This window comes from Lactuca sativa, chromosome 6 (genome assembly GCF_002870075.4).
Source record: "Lactuca sativa cultivar Salinas chromosome 6, Lsat_Salinas_v11, whole genome shotgun sequence".
Lineage (NCBI taxonomy): Eukaryota > Viridiplantae > Streptophyta > Magnoliopsida > Asterales > Asteraceae > Lactuca > Lactuca sativa.
Window position 1 is genome coordinate 76,040,368 of NC_056628.2, and position 17,265 is coordinate 76,057,632.

The following is a 17,265-nucleotide window of genomic DNA, read 5'->3' on the forward strand; positions in this document are numbered from 1 at the left end:
ACATTACTAAAAATGGCAAGCCCGGAAACACAGACGTTACAGGAACTCACTAAGATTTGTGCTTACGGTTCTCAGTTTATGTTTCAGGTACTTCGGTTTTCAAAAAGGAAGGGTTCGGGTTAACTACATGGCACACATATTTTATGTTCTGCATTTGACTTTGTTCTAGGATTTATACTTTTATTGTAATGTATCGATTTTGAAACACGTAATAGATGATACTTCTTCTATAATTAAAATGTTGTTTTATGTCAATATTTTTGGGATGTTACATAATGTGTAGAATTACTTGGTTTAACAAATCCATGCCGAAAATTCGGTCCGATATACTAATTCCGGAATGCGTATTCCAGATTTTTTGTGTGTGGGACCCATATATATATATATATATATATATATATATATATATATATATATATATATATATATATAATATTGGGGTTGGCTTGTTTTCGGGTCCAGAATGACCCATTCTGGCCCAGTGGTTATTTGTCAAAAAAAAACTTGGCAATATTTTAAAGAAAATAAATCCAAAAAAGTGGTTAGGTTACTCAATTTCCCTATTTAAAATGCTTTTTTCAAGTGGGCAGTTATTCTATTTTGGCACTTTTTTTGGTGCAACCTGTTTATCTTGACATGAACTTTAATTCACTCGAGTTGTGGCAGCCTAACACTCATCTCGTCTCGCGTGTATGCTCATTCCTCTTGCGATTTCTTTTAAACACATTCTTCAACTCCTTGTTTGTGTGGATAGGAAACCCCACACTTAGTTGATGCAACGCCTCTTAAAAAAGTTAATCAAATCAAAACCTTATTTTGACCTAACATTTGAACTTAATATCAACGACCAGCTAACACTTCTGAAAAAATAAAATAATCCAAGAAAATCATCATACCACAATATTTAAAAACATTAATTAAACAAATTAAAAACAAGCACACCAAATCTTTAAATAGGGCTAATAATTAATTCAACAATAAAGATGAAAATAAATAGAAATCACTCATCGTCTTCAGAATCATATTATCGTGCTTAAGGTACTAGCTAGATCACCTTTATGGTGGTAATATTTAGTTAAATATTGGAGCTTGGTCAATCTCTTGTATCCTTACAGATAGCATATCCTCAAATTCTCTAGACTCTTCATGAAATACGACAAACAAGTGATCTAGTGGGGCGTTGTCTCTTTGCGTTGTCTACAAGCCATGATCTACAAAAGTAACAACAAAAGAAAAACAAGAAAAATTCTAGTTTACAGTCGCAAAAATAGAAACAGGTCGGGTCTGTTTTAAACCTATGCCTCGTGTAGACAATATTCTTGTAGTTTCTTATAGTTTCCTACTTCCTATCCAGTTAGCATCTATATCATTATCATTATCATCATATCATACTATATTATAAAGGAAACATTTTTCCTTTCACCACATTCATTTGAACCCACATGATTTTTCAATTTCTTTCTAATAATAATTATAAGTTGGTTAATAATATTAAATAAATATAAAACCTAAACTGTAATCATATATAAACTAAATTTTATTATTAAATATAAATTTTAACTTAACTTGAACAACCCAAAGAGTTTTTGTAAATAATTAAAAATAATTAACTGTACTGTCTTTCTAATAATGATTATAAGTTGGTTAATAAGGTTAAATAAATATCAAACCTAAAGTGTAATCATAAATAAACCAAATTTAAATTTTAAAATAATATTTTTACTTCTACATATAAAGTTATGTCTTTAACTTTCATAATATTATACTTAATTGATTATATTTAATATGTTGTTGTATGTAAACCATTATTAGTTTAAAGCTACAACTTTTGAACAGTTTGGACAAAATACTTAAATTGTTAATTTAAATATAACATTACATTGTCAATGTAAGTATAAAAATCAATTCCACTTAAAAAACCAAAGAATATTTTGTAAATAGTTAAAATTGATAAATTGTAGTGATAAATGCAAAAACTAAATTGTAATCTCAATCTAACTAAAATATTTCCTAAAGATATTTTTATAATCGTTAAACTGGTTAATAAGGTTAAATAAATATCAAACCTAAAGTGTAATCATATATAAACTAAATTTGATTATTAAAATACTATCTTTATTTCTACGGATAAAGTTATGTTTTTTTTTTTTAACTTTCAACATATTATGCTTAATTTATTAGTTTTAATCTATTGTTAGATGTAAACCATTATCATTTTAAAGATACAATTTTGGAACAATTTGTATAAAATACTGAAATTATTAATTTAAATATAACATTATAGGGTCAGCTTAAATATAAATTTCAGTTTAACTTAAACAACCCATATAATATTTTGTAAATAGTTGAAAGTGATTAATTGTAGTGTCTTTCAAATAATTATTATAAGTTGGTTAATAATGTTAAATAAATATCAAACCTAAAGTTTAATCATAAATAAACTAAATTTCTATTTTACAATAATATCTTTATTTCTACTTATAAAGTTATGTCTTAAATTTTTAAAATGTTATACTTAATTTATTAGATTTAATATGTTGTTGTATGTAAACCATTGTCAGTTTAAAATTACAACTTTTGAACAGTTTGGACAAAATACTTAAATTGTTAATTTAAATATAAGATTACATTATCAACTTAAATAAAAATTTCAGTTCAACTTAAAAAACCAAAAAATATTTTGTAAATAGTTAAAAGTAATAAATTATAGTAATAAATGGAAAAACTATATTGTAATCTCTATCTAACTAAAATATTTCCAAAAGATATTTTTATAATCGTTAAAAGTTTTCAAATAAGTAACTTAAAATAACTTATAATAGCAATAGTTAAAAATAACTCTATATGAATAATTATATTGTTACCTTTTAAAATCAATAAACAATGTTTGGTGTTTTAAATAATTATAATGATAGAAACTAAAATATTAAGCAAATAAATTTAAAAAAAATTAATTAACAACAACAAATATAAATAACATTAAATCATATATTATATTTAATTTTATTCATGCGTAACTCGCGGTTAGAAGTCATTCAAACGATTGACATTATGCAATTATAATAAATGTATATATTATCATATAATTCAAAATAATCAATATATTATATGAATTATTATATCAAATTTAACAACAATGTTATTGTTATATTAAAAAAACATATATTTGTTAAAGACTCCAATTATATAAGTGTTTCTGTGCAATGCGCGGGCATTCGCCTAGTATACTTATAAAGGAAGCATTTTTCCTTTCACTACATTCATTTAAAACTCTCATTCATATATCCTTTAACCACATTCATTTGAAACTCCCATGACTTTTCAATTTCTTTCAAATAATGATTATAAATTGGTTAATAAGCTTAAATAAATATAAAACCTAAAGTGTAATCATATATAAACTAAATTTCAATATTAAAAGAATATATTTTCTTCTATTTATAAAGTTATGTTTTTAACTTTTAACATATTATACTTAATTTATTAGGTCTAATAGGTTGTTGTATTTAAACCATTATCATTTTAAAGCTACAACTTTTGAACAATTTGTATAAAACACTTAAATTGTTAATTTTAATATAACCTTATAGGATCAACTTAAATATAATTATTAGTTCAACTTAAACAACCTAAAGAATATTTTGTAAATAGTTAAAAGTGATAAATTGTAATGTTTTTTTTAATAATAATTATAAGTTGGTTAATAAGGTTAAATAAGTATCAAACCTAAAGTGTAATCATAAATAAACTAAATTTCAATATTAAAATAACATTTTTACTTCTACTTATAAAGTTATGTCTTTAACTTTTAACATATTACACTTAATTTATTAGATTTAATATGTTGTTGTGTGTAAACCATTTTCAATTTAAAGCTACAACTTTTGAACAGTTTGGACAAAATACTTAAATTGTTAATTTAAATATAACATTATAAGGTCAACTTCAATATAAATTCCAGTTTCACTTAAAAAACTCAAAGAATACTTGCTAGGTCGCGTTTTGTAACCAGAGTCTCCTGGAGGGAGCGCATGAGTTTGTGTATAGATCTATACGAGACTGACAAGCCCGCATCCCGACTATTTGCTACAGTTTGGCCGGCACGCCAAGGGGTGACAAATGTCACATTAGTTTTGATGCCAGCAGGCCCTCATGTTAAACACTTGTCGATCAGTATGGTGATAACCACATCACATTGTAACCTTAACTAAAAAAATGGTTTTAAGGTAGTAAGTTCTTCAGTAATTACTTTATACAATAATACTGAATACTTTCATATTAATGCAATGGTTGTTTATTACTTTGATTACTATGATGCATGTGTTTTGATACTAAACATGGCGTCCTCTGCCCCGGAACGTTTCCGTCGTTCCTGTTTGGGGGTGTGACATCAATATATTATATAAACTTAGTATATGAATTATTATATCAAATTTAACAACAACATTATTGTTATATCTAAAAAACATATATTTATAAAGATTTCAGCTATATAGATGCTTCTGCGCAAGGTGCGGGCATTCGCCTAGTATACTTATAAAGGAAACATTTTTCCTTTCACCACATTCATTTGAAACTCTCATGCATTTTCCTTTCACCACATTCATTTGAAACTCCCATGACTTTTCAATTTCTTTCTAATAATAATTATAATTTGGTTAATTAGGTTAAATAAATATCAAACCTAAAGTATAATCATATATAAACTAAATTTCAATATTAAAATAATATCTTTAATTCTACTTATAAAGTTATGTTTTTTAAGTTTTAACATATTATACTTAATTTATCAGTCTTAATATATTGTTGGATATAAACCATTATCATTTTAAAGATACAATTTTGGAACAATTAATATAAAATACTTCAATTATTAATTTAAATATAACATTACAGGGTCAACATAAATATAAATTTTAGTTTAACTTAAATAACACAAAGAATATTTTATAAATAGTTAAAAGTAATAAATTGTAGTGTATTTCTAATAATGATTACAAGTTGGTTAATAAAGTTAAATAAATATCAAACTTAAAATATAATGATAAATAAGCTAAATTTCAATTTTAAAATAATATCTTTACTTCTACTTATAAAGTTATGTCTTTTACTTTTAATTTATTATACTTAATTTGTTAGATTTAATATGTTGTTATTTGTAAACCATTATCAGTTTAAAGCTACAACTTTTGAACAGTTTGGACAAAATACTTAAATTGTTAACTTAAATATAACATTATAATGTCAACTTAAATATAAATTTCAGTTCCACCTAAAAAACCAAAGAATATTTTGTAAATAGTTAAAAGTGATAAATGCAAAAACTAAATTGTAATCTCAATTTAACTAAAATATTTCCTAAAGATACATTTATAATCGTTAAAAAAATTTCAAATAAGTAGTTTAAAATAACTTACAATAACAATAGTTAAAAATAACTCTATATAAATTATTATATTGTTACCTTTAAAATCAAACAATAATGTTTGTTGTTTTAAATAATTATAATGACAGAAATTAAAACATTAAGCAGATTAGTTTTAAAAAATTAATTAACAATAACAACAACTATGAATAACATTAAACCATATATTATATTTAATTTATTCATGTGTAAGTTGGGGGTAGATTCATTCAAACGATTGAGATTATAAAGTTATAATAGATGTATATATGATTATATAATTCAAAATAATCAATATATTATATCAATTTAGTATACGAATTATTATATCAAATTTAACAACAACATTATTGTTATATTTAAAATAAAACATACATTTGTAAAGACTTTTGATTATATAGGTGCTTCTGCGCAACGTGCGGGCATTCGTCTAATATACTTATAAAAGAAGCATGAGTAAATTACACGAATGGTCCCTATGGTTTGTGGTAATTTGCTTGTTTGGTCCCTAACTTATTTTTTTAACTCGGAAGGTCCCTACTATTTGTTTTTGTTACGCGCTTGGTTCCTACTATTTGTTTTTGTTACGCGATTGGTCCCTGTCTTACCTAAAAAGACTATTATTTAAATAGACAAAATTGCAAAAATGGTCCCTGTGGTATGCAAAATTTTAGGGTTTTAGTCCAAACCTTGAGTTTTTTGGATTCATGGTCCTTTTGGAGTGGTTTGTATGTGGATTTGGTCCCCGGATTTAACTTCCGTTAAGTTGTTGCTGTTAACCCCCCTCATGTGCCTCCCACGTGAGGGTATATTTGTCTTTTCACTTGTAAGGGACTATTTTTGCAATTGAAAAAAATATATCCCCATTTTTTTAAAAAAAAAATAATGCATATTTATTTATTTTAATAATTAGAAAATAAAAGCTCTCTCTCTCTCTCTCTCTCTCACAAGAACAGTATCCTTCAAACCTCTGTTTAAAAAACGATGTCTTTGATTTTGAATTCTGAATTCCATCGCCAAGATAATGCTTCATGGCATCCCTCAAATCTTCGAATTTATTGCAGTTTGTAAAAAACCTACTCATCAATTTCTTCAATTCATCATCTCCAAGATCATCAGTGAAAGGTCAAATGGGTATCGCGTTTTCCGGTTGAAAACTGTAGGAATTAGGGTTATCGTCAACAATCATAGCCTTCTTCAAATCCCACACTAGATCTGATAAATCTTTAACAAACCTACCCTCGAATTCCTTACATGAATTTCGATACAATCTATGTGAAATCAAAACCCTTCAATCCAATTTATTCAAAACCAACTGTAACATCCCAAAAATACAGGCCAAAAATTTCATTTTTAAAACATATTCTTAGCGAACCTTAGAAATAAAACGTTCACTGATCATATCATTTCATAAAAGTTATCGCATGTCTTGAAAAGTATTTCATAAAACATAATAAAGTTAGAGTACAAATTCCCAGGAGGGTCTCATAATGCGGAAATACAAGGCGTGTGTGTGATGGGCCGCTACCGCGCCAACTCCTTCCCCTTCGAAGAAGAGGTACCTGAAACCAAAACTGAAAACCGTAAGCACGAAGCTTAGTGAGTTCCCCCAACATACCACATACCATAAAATCACATATCATACATACTGCCAGACATTTCTGGGGTGCCCGACCTACCCGGTACGACCTTTCTGGGGTGCCGACCTACCCGTGTCAAGCCATTCTGGGGTGTTGACTACCCACGTCAAGCCATTCTGGGGTGCTGACTACCCATGTCAAGCCATTCTGGGGTGCTGACTACCCTTCGATCCTAACGACCGAACCTCGGGGACTATTTCACCCCCTACTACTACTACTATCACATATCATAACATAACAGATTATCAGACATATCTGGGGTGTCTGAACTACCCTTCGGTCCTAACAACCGAACTCAGGGACTGCTCCCCTCCTACTACCTCTAACTCATATAACAGGTCATGCTAGCATATGAACATAACATCACATACTGTCAGACGTATATGGGGTATCCGACTACCCTCCGGTCCTAACAACCGAACTCTACTACTATCACATATAACATATCATGCCAGCATATAACATATCAGCTAGTAGCAAACCTAGATGATATCACAGAGACATTCATCTATCATACTTCTCCTACTGGTGGGCCGACATTGTGGCCTTAGACCCACCGCTACTGGAAGGTAACTCACCTCGAAGTAGCTGCTGATCTGTGTGGGAACTGACTATCTTCTGCTATTGCTGCCCCGGAAATCCTCCGGCTATAATTCCCACAAAACACTCAGTCAAATACTGCTAATCGACCTCAGGGTAAAATGACCATTTACCCCTAACCAAACCAAGAGTCAAAGTCAAAGCCAAAGTCAAAGTCAACTTCCAGTTGACCCGACTCGCCGAGTTGGCCTGCCAACTCACCGAGTCCCTATCCCTTTGTCTGACTATAGTCTCGTATCTACTCGTCGAGTTAGGCATTGACTGGACGAGTTTTCCTTCTAAACTAAAGGCCAATAGTCCTTCATCCTACTTGCCGAGTTGTATGAACAACTCGCCGAGTTCATCTTCATCCAAAGAACACACTATGCTGAGACTCACCGAGCTGTATGAACAACTCGCCAAGTCTGCTCTTGAGGCAAGAAGATTGCCTTGAACTCGCCGAGTCATGGAATTGACTCGACGAGTTACTTCATGAGTGAGTCTAGCTTCCGACCCACTGAGTCACACCCCATGACCCACTACTCCAACCCGCAACACGAAAAAGGAAAAAAAAACTCAGGGACTCGCGACTCGACTCGTCGAGTCAGATGAACGACTCGCCTAGTCAACCACATGTAAATACTATACACGTGATTTTGCTTGAATCCAGCTCTTGCCATTCATAGATCTGGGTTTCTAGAGCCTGGTTAACTCGTAAAGTTTCCAACTTTACGTGTAAATAAACACCCATGAGGGTTTTAGGGCTCAAAATGCACCAAAAGAGTAGATCTAGGGCTTTTATGCAATATGGCTCCATAAAGGCAGTGGATCCAAGCTCCTGGAGCTCAATCATGCCTAGATCTAGAGGCTAAACAACTTATTACGAATCCTAAAACACAAACAAGCTTGCTGAAAGGCTCAAGAAGGACTTTCATGGAGCTACAAGGGACAAATAGCAAAAAAACAGAGGGAAACTGAGTTATACCTCAGGGAAATCACTGAGATAACACAAGGATGTCTGGCCTCCTTCTTCTCTTCTTGATCTACTCTCCTTCCCTCTCCAAATCTTCAAGAAAACACACCAAAATGCTTCAATCTCCCAAGGAACAAGGCTTGAACGAAGTAGAGAGCTCTGAGGGTGAAGGGGGCGAGCTTGGGGGCGGATAAGAGGGTTTAAATAGGATGACAACCCTTGAAATTTAGGGTTTCATCAGACAGCGGGGACTCACCGAGTCCAGAATATGGACTCGCCAAGTCGCCAACTTAAATGTGTTCCAGATCCCGTCTCTACTCGGCGAGTCGGGCCTACAACTCGCCGAGTCCAAGGCTAAAAATGTAAAATACTTAGATAAATTTTACGTACCAGGAACCAGGTGCTACACCAACGAAGTATATTCCTCAATTCCAACTGTGAAAACCAAAATACCATAGTTATTTGTGCTCAGGAACTGAAGAAATTCATCAAAAAATGGGCATTTCAGCACATAGAAATCAACTCTTTCTCCATCCAGCAATGACCTCACTAAGAAATCATAAGTTCTTGAAGGTGATATTCTGGTGGCAAGTGTGGAATGGATTAGGGTTTCGTCAAGGTCAAGGAACGCCGTTTTTTTTATCAGAGGAGTTTGGTGGTGGGAGGGCGATGGTAGATGTCACACCCCCAAACCAGATCGGCGGAAACGTTCGAGGGTTGATGACTTCATGTATAGTATCATAACAACGAATGTAATAGTGAAGAAAGCAAACACAACCATCATCAATATAATTGAAAGTGTTACATCATAGAGTAAGTTTACATGTTTTAAAATCAATTACATCATGATGACTAAATAAGTTTGAGTTTATCGCTTTAGCGTCCCGTCCTCGAAAGCAGTTGATTTACCTGTTTAATAATTTTCCTGAGAATACAAGTTGTTTTGAAAAAGTGTCAACACAAAGGTTGGTGAGTTCATAAGAGTTTTAAATTGAGAAATAAACTGTTTTTTCCTCGTAAAAGCAATTAAGTTGTTCCAGAAAATCCGATATTTTCCTCAAAATGTGAAATGTAAGTTTCTATGTTATGAAATAGTGCATCCTAGAATTCCCTATAGATTCCTTCTATAATTTCCTTGTGTATATAAGCTATATAAAATTAAAGTTAGATAAAACGTCGAATGTAATGGGTCTGTCCTAGGCCCACAACCAAACGAGGAACATGAAATAAGGCGGAACCACCAATTCTAAGCCAATCACGACTAGGTTCTATATAACTCTAGCATATACACTTAGAAATTATAGCTGAAAACTAACAATTCTAGATTGAATGTAGTCTCAAAACCAAAACCGAAACCAAACCCTAGTGTAGTGTACGAAATAGTAATAGTGGCTGTGAACATAAACTATTCATATCATAGTTCATCTGATAGAGATAGTGACTAGTGAACATGAACTATGCATATTATAGTTTACCAAAAGTGGTGGTGATGGTGAATATAAACTATACATATCATAGTTCATCAAATAGCGATAGTGGTAGTGAACATGAACTATGCATATTATAGCTTATCAAAAGTGGTGGTGATGGTGAATCCCTTTCTTGTAATTAAGTTCGTGGTGTAGATGAAACATAAACTATACCTATTATAGTTTATCACTTTGTTTGTAATGTATATACGTCATAACTATACCGATTATAACTAGCGTATTCGTTTGTGGGGGTATAATGGACTTAACTATACTTATTATAGTTTATCATAATTATTCATAATGGTAGTAACCCTTTTGTATGTGTAATACCTTTAGTAATGTGCTTGTTATGTAAATGAATCCTAACTATACCTATTATAGTTTATTAAATATTTATTGGGGTAGTGAGCATAAACTATACTTGTCATAGTTTACCAATGTTTGTATTTTAATGGATATAGCCTTGTAATACCATTTATATATTTACCATACTTATGAAGGTAAGAATCCATTTGTTTTCTGATGTATGTCTATATAATAAGCCAAGATGACATATATGGTAAGTAACATATCATCACATGAAGGTACACACCTTGCTCCACAAGTTACAAGGTGTAAATGAAATTGAAAACATTTTTCTAGTATTGCCATTTCTATTATGTTTTTAGAAAATTCATAGAAAATTAATTAAAGGTGCAAATCAGAATTCGTAAATTCTGAGAGTTTGTAAAATGAGTCTAGTTTGTTCATAATTTTTATTATAAATTTTAATGACCTCTAACTTATGTGAAAAAGTCCATAATCACAGACTGGTCCGGATTGATGTTTGAAATGATAGGCAGTTTTGTAAAAATCACCATAAATTGTAGAAAAATCTTATGGAGATGTGCAAGTAGTCATTTTAAAGCTAAGAACTGGAACTACTTGCACATAAAACAGTTTTGAAAACTAAAATGTTTAATTTGTCCAAAACAGTCCGTGAATGGAGTCCAACTTTTCTGATGAAAGCTATTAGAAAATTTTAGTTATGTTCTTGGTGTTTTAACTTATATTCCCCCCCCCCTAAAAACTTGAGAAACCTGAAAATGTAGGGGTATGAACTCACCTTAGGTGATTTCAGTAGATGAGTGTTGAAGAAGAGAAGTGTTCAACTCAAGAACACTTGAAGAATCACTTGAAGGTTCGAAGATCTAACAAGAATGTGATGACGTTTGTGTAAGAAATCAATGATTTGAGTAGAATGAAGTGTAATAATCACAAGGAGGATGAATTATACTTACCAAGAGAAGTATAAAGCTTGAAAATCAGCCTTGGAGTCTTGAAATAGAGAGAAAAAGTTTGAAAGAAAAGTTGTGTTGTATTTTTGGTGAAATGAGAGCAAGTGAAAGAAGTGAGGAGAGAGGATAAATGTCCAGCTCTCAAAAACATGGGAATGACTTGTGAGTGAGGTAAAAAGGACAAAGAAGTGACAAGGTATGGTGGGGAGGAGTGTGGGTTAGTCATGGAGTAGGTATGGTGGTTGCTTGTGTCATAATACAAAGAAAAGTCAACACTCAACCTTTGTACTTAACCCACTCTTCTTGGATAAGGTTTTATCCTTAAAAACATGATAAATCATTAATTATGGGTCCTTATATGTTAAAATAAAGTTTTGGGTGAAAATCCTACGTTAAAATAATTAAAAACGAAGCTAAAATGAAGTCGTAGTCGAAAACCGGGAAGAAAAGGCATTACAACGAGGCTTCTCGGAAGGGGGCCGAAGGTTCGGTCCCTTCTGGTGCTGGGTCCGAAGCGAACTGGGGCGAGACAGTAAGAAGCGAGAAGGAGGCTTGGTCCGAAGTCATCAGAAGCAAAATAGACCGAAGTGAACAGTGACTTCGGGCTCGGGTATGCGCGAGGTTCGGTCCCGAGAGGATCCTTCGGGTTCGGTTCAGCAGCCTTCGGGTTCGGTTCAGCAGCCTTCGGGTTCGGTTCAGGAGGGTTTGGTCCCTAAGAGGACTTTCGGCTCCTTAAGAGGGGTTTCGGGTGCTTAAGCCTATTTTACTCGTTTTTACCCCGTTTCAAGCCGTTTTTGACCCGGTTAAGGGTCGGAATGACCCGAATGACTTCAAAAAGTTACGGAAACTTTTGAGAGAGATTAGGGAGAGATTTGACATTCTTGGAGAGATTTCATAATAGAGAGAGATAGAGTGAAAACGATTGAGAGAGGTTTCATTTGTGACCTTTTTGAGTGTCCGGCTTCGCAATGCAAGGTCCGTAAACCCCGTTAAGCCTTGTTTAAGGATCTTACACACTCCCGATGAGTATGCAACATTGTTTTATCGGTTTGGCTCGTCACTTACTACAGTTTTAGGTTAAGGAGATCTAGATGTACGTACTTTTCGATTTATGATCTCTCATTAGAATAGCGAGTTGTTTAGTAATTACATAACGTAAGCCCTAGTACACAAGGGTTAGTTGAGTTGACCGGTTTGACTTGTTGACCTTATTTGACTTCGAATTGACCAGAATTTGACGGTTGTCACAGTAGATTATTAGAAGAGCGAGCGGCGGTAGATACCTGGAAGAGCGAGCGATGGACGGTGGCGATCTGATTGTCGGTGGAGTTAGGGAACTTTTTTAGGACTTTGTAGCCTTTCTTACAGAGGATTTACTCTTGGGAGTAGCAATACGAACGAGTTTGGAGAAGAGTTTGATGAGGCGGCGGTGGCATGTGTAGAAGGATTTATTGATGGAGGCAACTAATATGGAGGCTGTCTTGGTGGTGGTGGTGACGTGAGTCTTCTTGCGGCGATGAAGGTTACGGTTGGCCGGAGATCCTTTTGACTTCTTAGCTTTGAGGGATACTATGAGAGAGAAAGAGAGAGAGATCTTTTATTTTTTTTAATTATTAAAATAAATAAATAGGTATTAATTTTTTCTTAAAAAAATGGGGATATATTTTTTCAATTGCAAAAATGGTCCCTTATAAGTGAAAAGACAAATATACCCTCATGTGGGAGGCACATGAGGGGGTTAACAGCAACAACTTAATGGAAGTTAAATCTGGGGACCAATTCTACATACAAACCACTCCAAAAGGACCATGAATCCAAAAAACTCGAGGTTTGGACTAAAACCCCAAAAATTTGCATACCACAGGGACCATTTTTGCAATTTTATCATTTAAATGTGGAAAAATGGTGGGGTAGGTAAGGTAAGATGATGGGGTGGGGTTGGGGGTATGTTTATTCAAATAAATTAAAAAATCAAGGGCAAAATAGTCTTTTTAGTTCAGATATGGACCAAGCACGTAACAAAAACAAACAGTAGAGACCTTCCGAGTTAAAAAAATAAGTCGGGACCAAACGTACAAATTACCCGAAACCATAGGGACCATTTGTGTAATTTACTCAAGAAGCATTATGTCTTTCACCACATTTATTTTGAAACTCTCATGACTTTTCAATTTCTTTCTAATAATGATTATAAGTTATGTTTAAGTTAAAGTGTAATCATATATAAACTAAATTTCAAACTTAGATTGTAATCATATATAAACTAAATTTCAATATTAAAATAATATCTTTACTTGTACATATAAAATTATGTCTCTAACTTTTAATATATTATACCTAATTTATTAATTTTAATATGTTGTTGTATGTAATAGTTATCATTTTAAAGCTACAACTTTTGAACAGTTTGGATAAAATAATTACATTGTTAATTTTAAATATAACATTACAAGGTCTACTTAAATACAAATTTCAGTTCAACTTAAAAAGACCAAAAATATTTTGTAAATAGTTAACAGTGATAAATTGTAGTTCTAAATACAAAAACTAAATTGTAATATCAAATTAACTAAAATATTTCCTAAAGATACTTTTTATAATCATTAAAATTTTCAAATAACTAGCTTAAAATAACTTACAATAACAATAGTTAAAAATAACAATAAATAAATGATTATATTGTTAGTTTTAAAAACAAAACAATGTTTAATGTTTTAAACAATTAAAATGATAGAAATTAAAACGTTAACCAAATAAATTTTAAAAAATTAATTAACAATAACAACAAATATAAATAATATTAAACCATATATTATCAGTTTTAATATATATATATATATATATATATATATATATATATATATATATATATATATATATATATATATATCATATAATTCAAAATAATCAATATATTATATTAACATAGTATACGAACTATCGTCATATCAAATTTAACAACTACATTATTGTTAGATTTAATAAAACATATATTATAAAGATTTCAACTATATAGATGTTTATGTGCAACACGCGGGCATTCATCGGGTATATTTATAAATAGAACCTGATATTTTTTTTTAGCTTCATCCAAAGAGTGATTCATGTTTTTTTTAATAACACACCAAATATCAAAAATTCTAAAACGAAAAATTAAAAAAAAAAAATTAATCTGCATAAATTAAATGATACCCAATTTATGTCACAATGAGGAGCCAAGGATATATATTTGAATGCATGCGCTCCATGACCAATTTTCGATATTGGTGTGTTCCCAGTGCACTTATACAATTTGTTGGTTCAATTCCTTGCGTTCAAGTAACGGTTTGTGAAACAAACATTTGAGACTCATTAGACTATTTCCTTAGATTTATTAAATCATTGACTACAAAGCAGAACAAAAGTGACCAAATTAGTCAAAAATAGCAAGAATCCGGTCTTCCTCCTAACCACCACAAAAACGCCTTGTTGTACTACGCTTTTTGGATTGAGTTGGATAATTCAACAAATTGGTAGACTAAATAGGTCAAGAAATCCCTAGTGGTTTGTGATTGTGAAACCCACTCAAAAACATAAAATCTAGAAAAATTTATAATTTGTAAAAATAAATTTATAATTTGTAAAAATATCACGGTGCGATGTGTAACTCGTGTCGTGAAAAATAATTAAAAAAGTTTTAATCACGTCACAATCATCATAATTGCGACACAAATTTTTGCCTAAAAAATCATGCAATTCTTCGACCAAATTCTTTTTGTTATAACCCCACATTTAGTCTCTATCGTCCTGTCTTTTCAGAAAGGATTGATTTATTGATAATTAGATACAACAATAATAATTGAAATCTATTCTTGATTGCACGAAAACTTGATGGGTAATTGAAAATCTATAAAATATACTTGAAAGTCATTACTTTGGATATTAACACCAAAAACTTGAAAACTTGCGTATAATCGATATACATTTGCAAATACAAATCTTGTTTTCCATTTATCATTCCTAACAAACCAAACTAACTATCTACACTAAGTAGTGAACCTGATCAATAATTGCATAGCTTAGGTAAGTACGGATATCAAACACATTGAAAACAAAAATATATTAACATATTAGTATCTTCTTATTAATCAATCTTAAAATAAAAAATTTATACGAGAATTAAATAGTGTCACTAGCATAATCATATAAATAATCAAATAAACATAACAACGATAATTGCATCGATAACATAAGTTGAAGATACTAATACTTATATTTATCCGTCATAGTTCGATCAATTAATATTCTTTAAATGATATTGCTAGGTTATCCAACAATTTCTAAATTTATTAACTTCATGTTAATTTCATTAATCTTATTATTCTAAGTTGTCTACCACCAATAATAACTCTCTAAATATTGTGTTTAGTATTATCATATTATGAAATGACCCAATATGTATGATCGGTCCCAGGGTTAATGGCGACTTACTAAAATTTCCAAGTTAATGGAATAGTCACAAATATTAATTTCTAACTCTATTATGAACATAATAAATTAAATAACTCTCAATACCAAATATAATCAATCAAACAAATTAGGTTTTCACAAATAGCAAACAATCATAAAGTGTTTAATCCAAAATCTTGAAAAGAGTGTATAAGTAATCAATTAACTAACTATAGAAAGAAAAAGTTGACAAGTTGAAAACATAATGATTTTTTCTCTTAATCTTCATATTTCTACATCTATATCTGTCTACCGGCTAATATAACCTTTTAGACTCTCAAAACGGTACTCTATTTGTTGTATTCTTCTTAATTTCAGGCGATACTATGCTTTGGACGAATTGTGAGTTTTATTTATTGTTTTTCATAATCGACTTTAATTACGTCGTGATTTGGAAATCTCGCCATGATTTGGAATTCGTGGCACAAAATAATAAACTGAAATATCTTCAGAACCATCATATTTCTGTCCATGCTTAACTTCGGTTGTGTTGCTTAATCTTCAAGCTACTAGAATACGTCCAGAGTGTTCCTTTCCAGCTACTATATCACCAACATCTTATTTTCAGCTGTAAAATATAAATACGAATAAATAAAGTATGTTTTTTATTTTAATTATAAAAATAGTTATAAATATTTCTTAAAATATGTTTAATGTAGCACATATCAATGCATGTAATCTTTTATTATTATTATTATTATTATTATTATTATTATTATTATTATTATTATTATTATTATTATTATTTTCTTTTAACAAAATTCTAGCTCTAAAAATCGTAACTTTATGTTTCGATGTTTTAGATTTAATTATTTAAAGTAACTAATATATTTTTAACACGGAAGGGAAATATGATAATTAGATATATATTTAATTTAAAACGAGCACTTTCGGAAACCAGGATCAGTAACTTAGGGTGAGTATTTTATAAGATAAGTAAACACGATTGATGCTCATTTGGTTGTAGGTTTTAAAAGTGATGTAATGAGGCATGAAAATATACTTATCATGGATACTCATTTCAGTGAAGAACTCTTGTTTACTATCATAATTTTGTTCTTGAGAGTGTTAAGTTAAATAAATAATACAAATTCCATATTTACGTATAATTATGAATTAGTACCAAAAAAAGCATATTCGATGGGTCCATTAATTAATTTTTGGACTTCAAACATCCAAATGCATTATGTAACAACTCTTTTTATCTTTCCGCTCTCCTCAACGGGCAATCTACAACCATTTATAGATGGTTTATTCTGTCAAATATTACCCATAGTATTAAATATAATTTTACACGAAAACTGATTTATGTCTCCACTCTCTAGACTATGTGATGACGTTTATTAACAAAACCTCTACCAAGACGTAACAAAATCTCTGGTCCGTCACACCACCGGCGAAAACAATGCACCTGTCAAAAAATAGGATTTTT

At 30.9% G+C, this 17,265-nt stretch overlaps 1 pseudogene; it reads right to left on the minus strand.

The window, feature by feature from the left end:
• The window catches only part of LOC111890126 (uncharacterized), an 82,428-nt pseudogene that overhangs the window by 33,951 nt on the left and 31,212 nt on the right, over nt 1–17,265 (minus strand).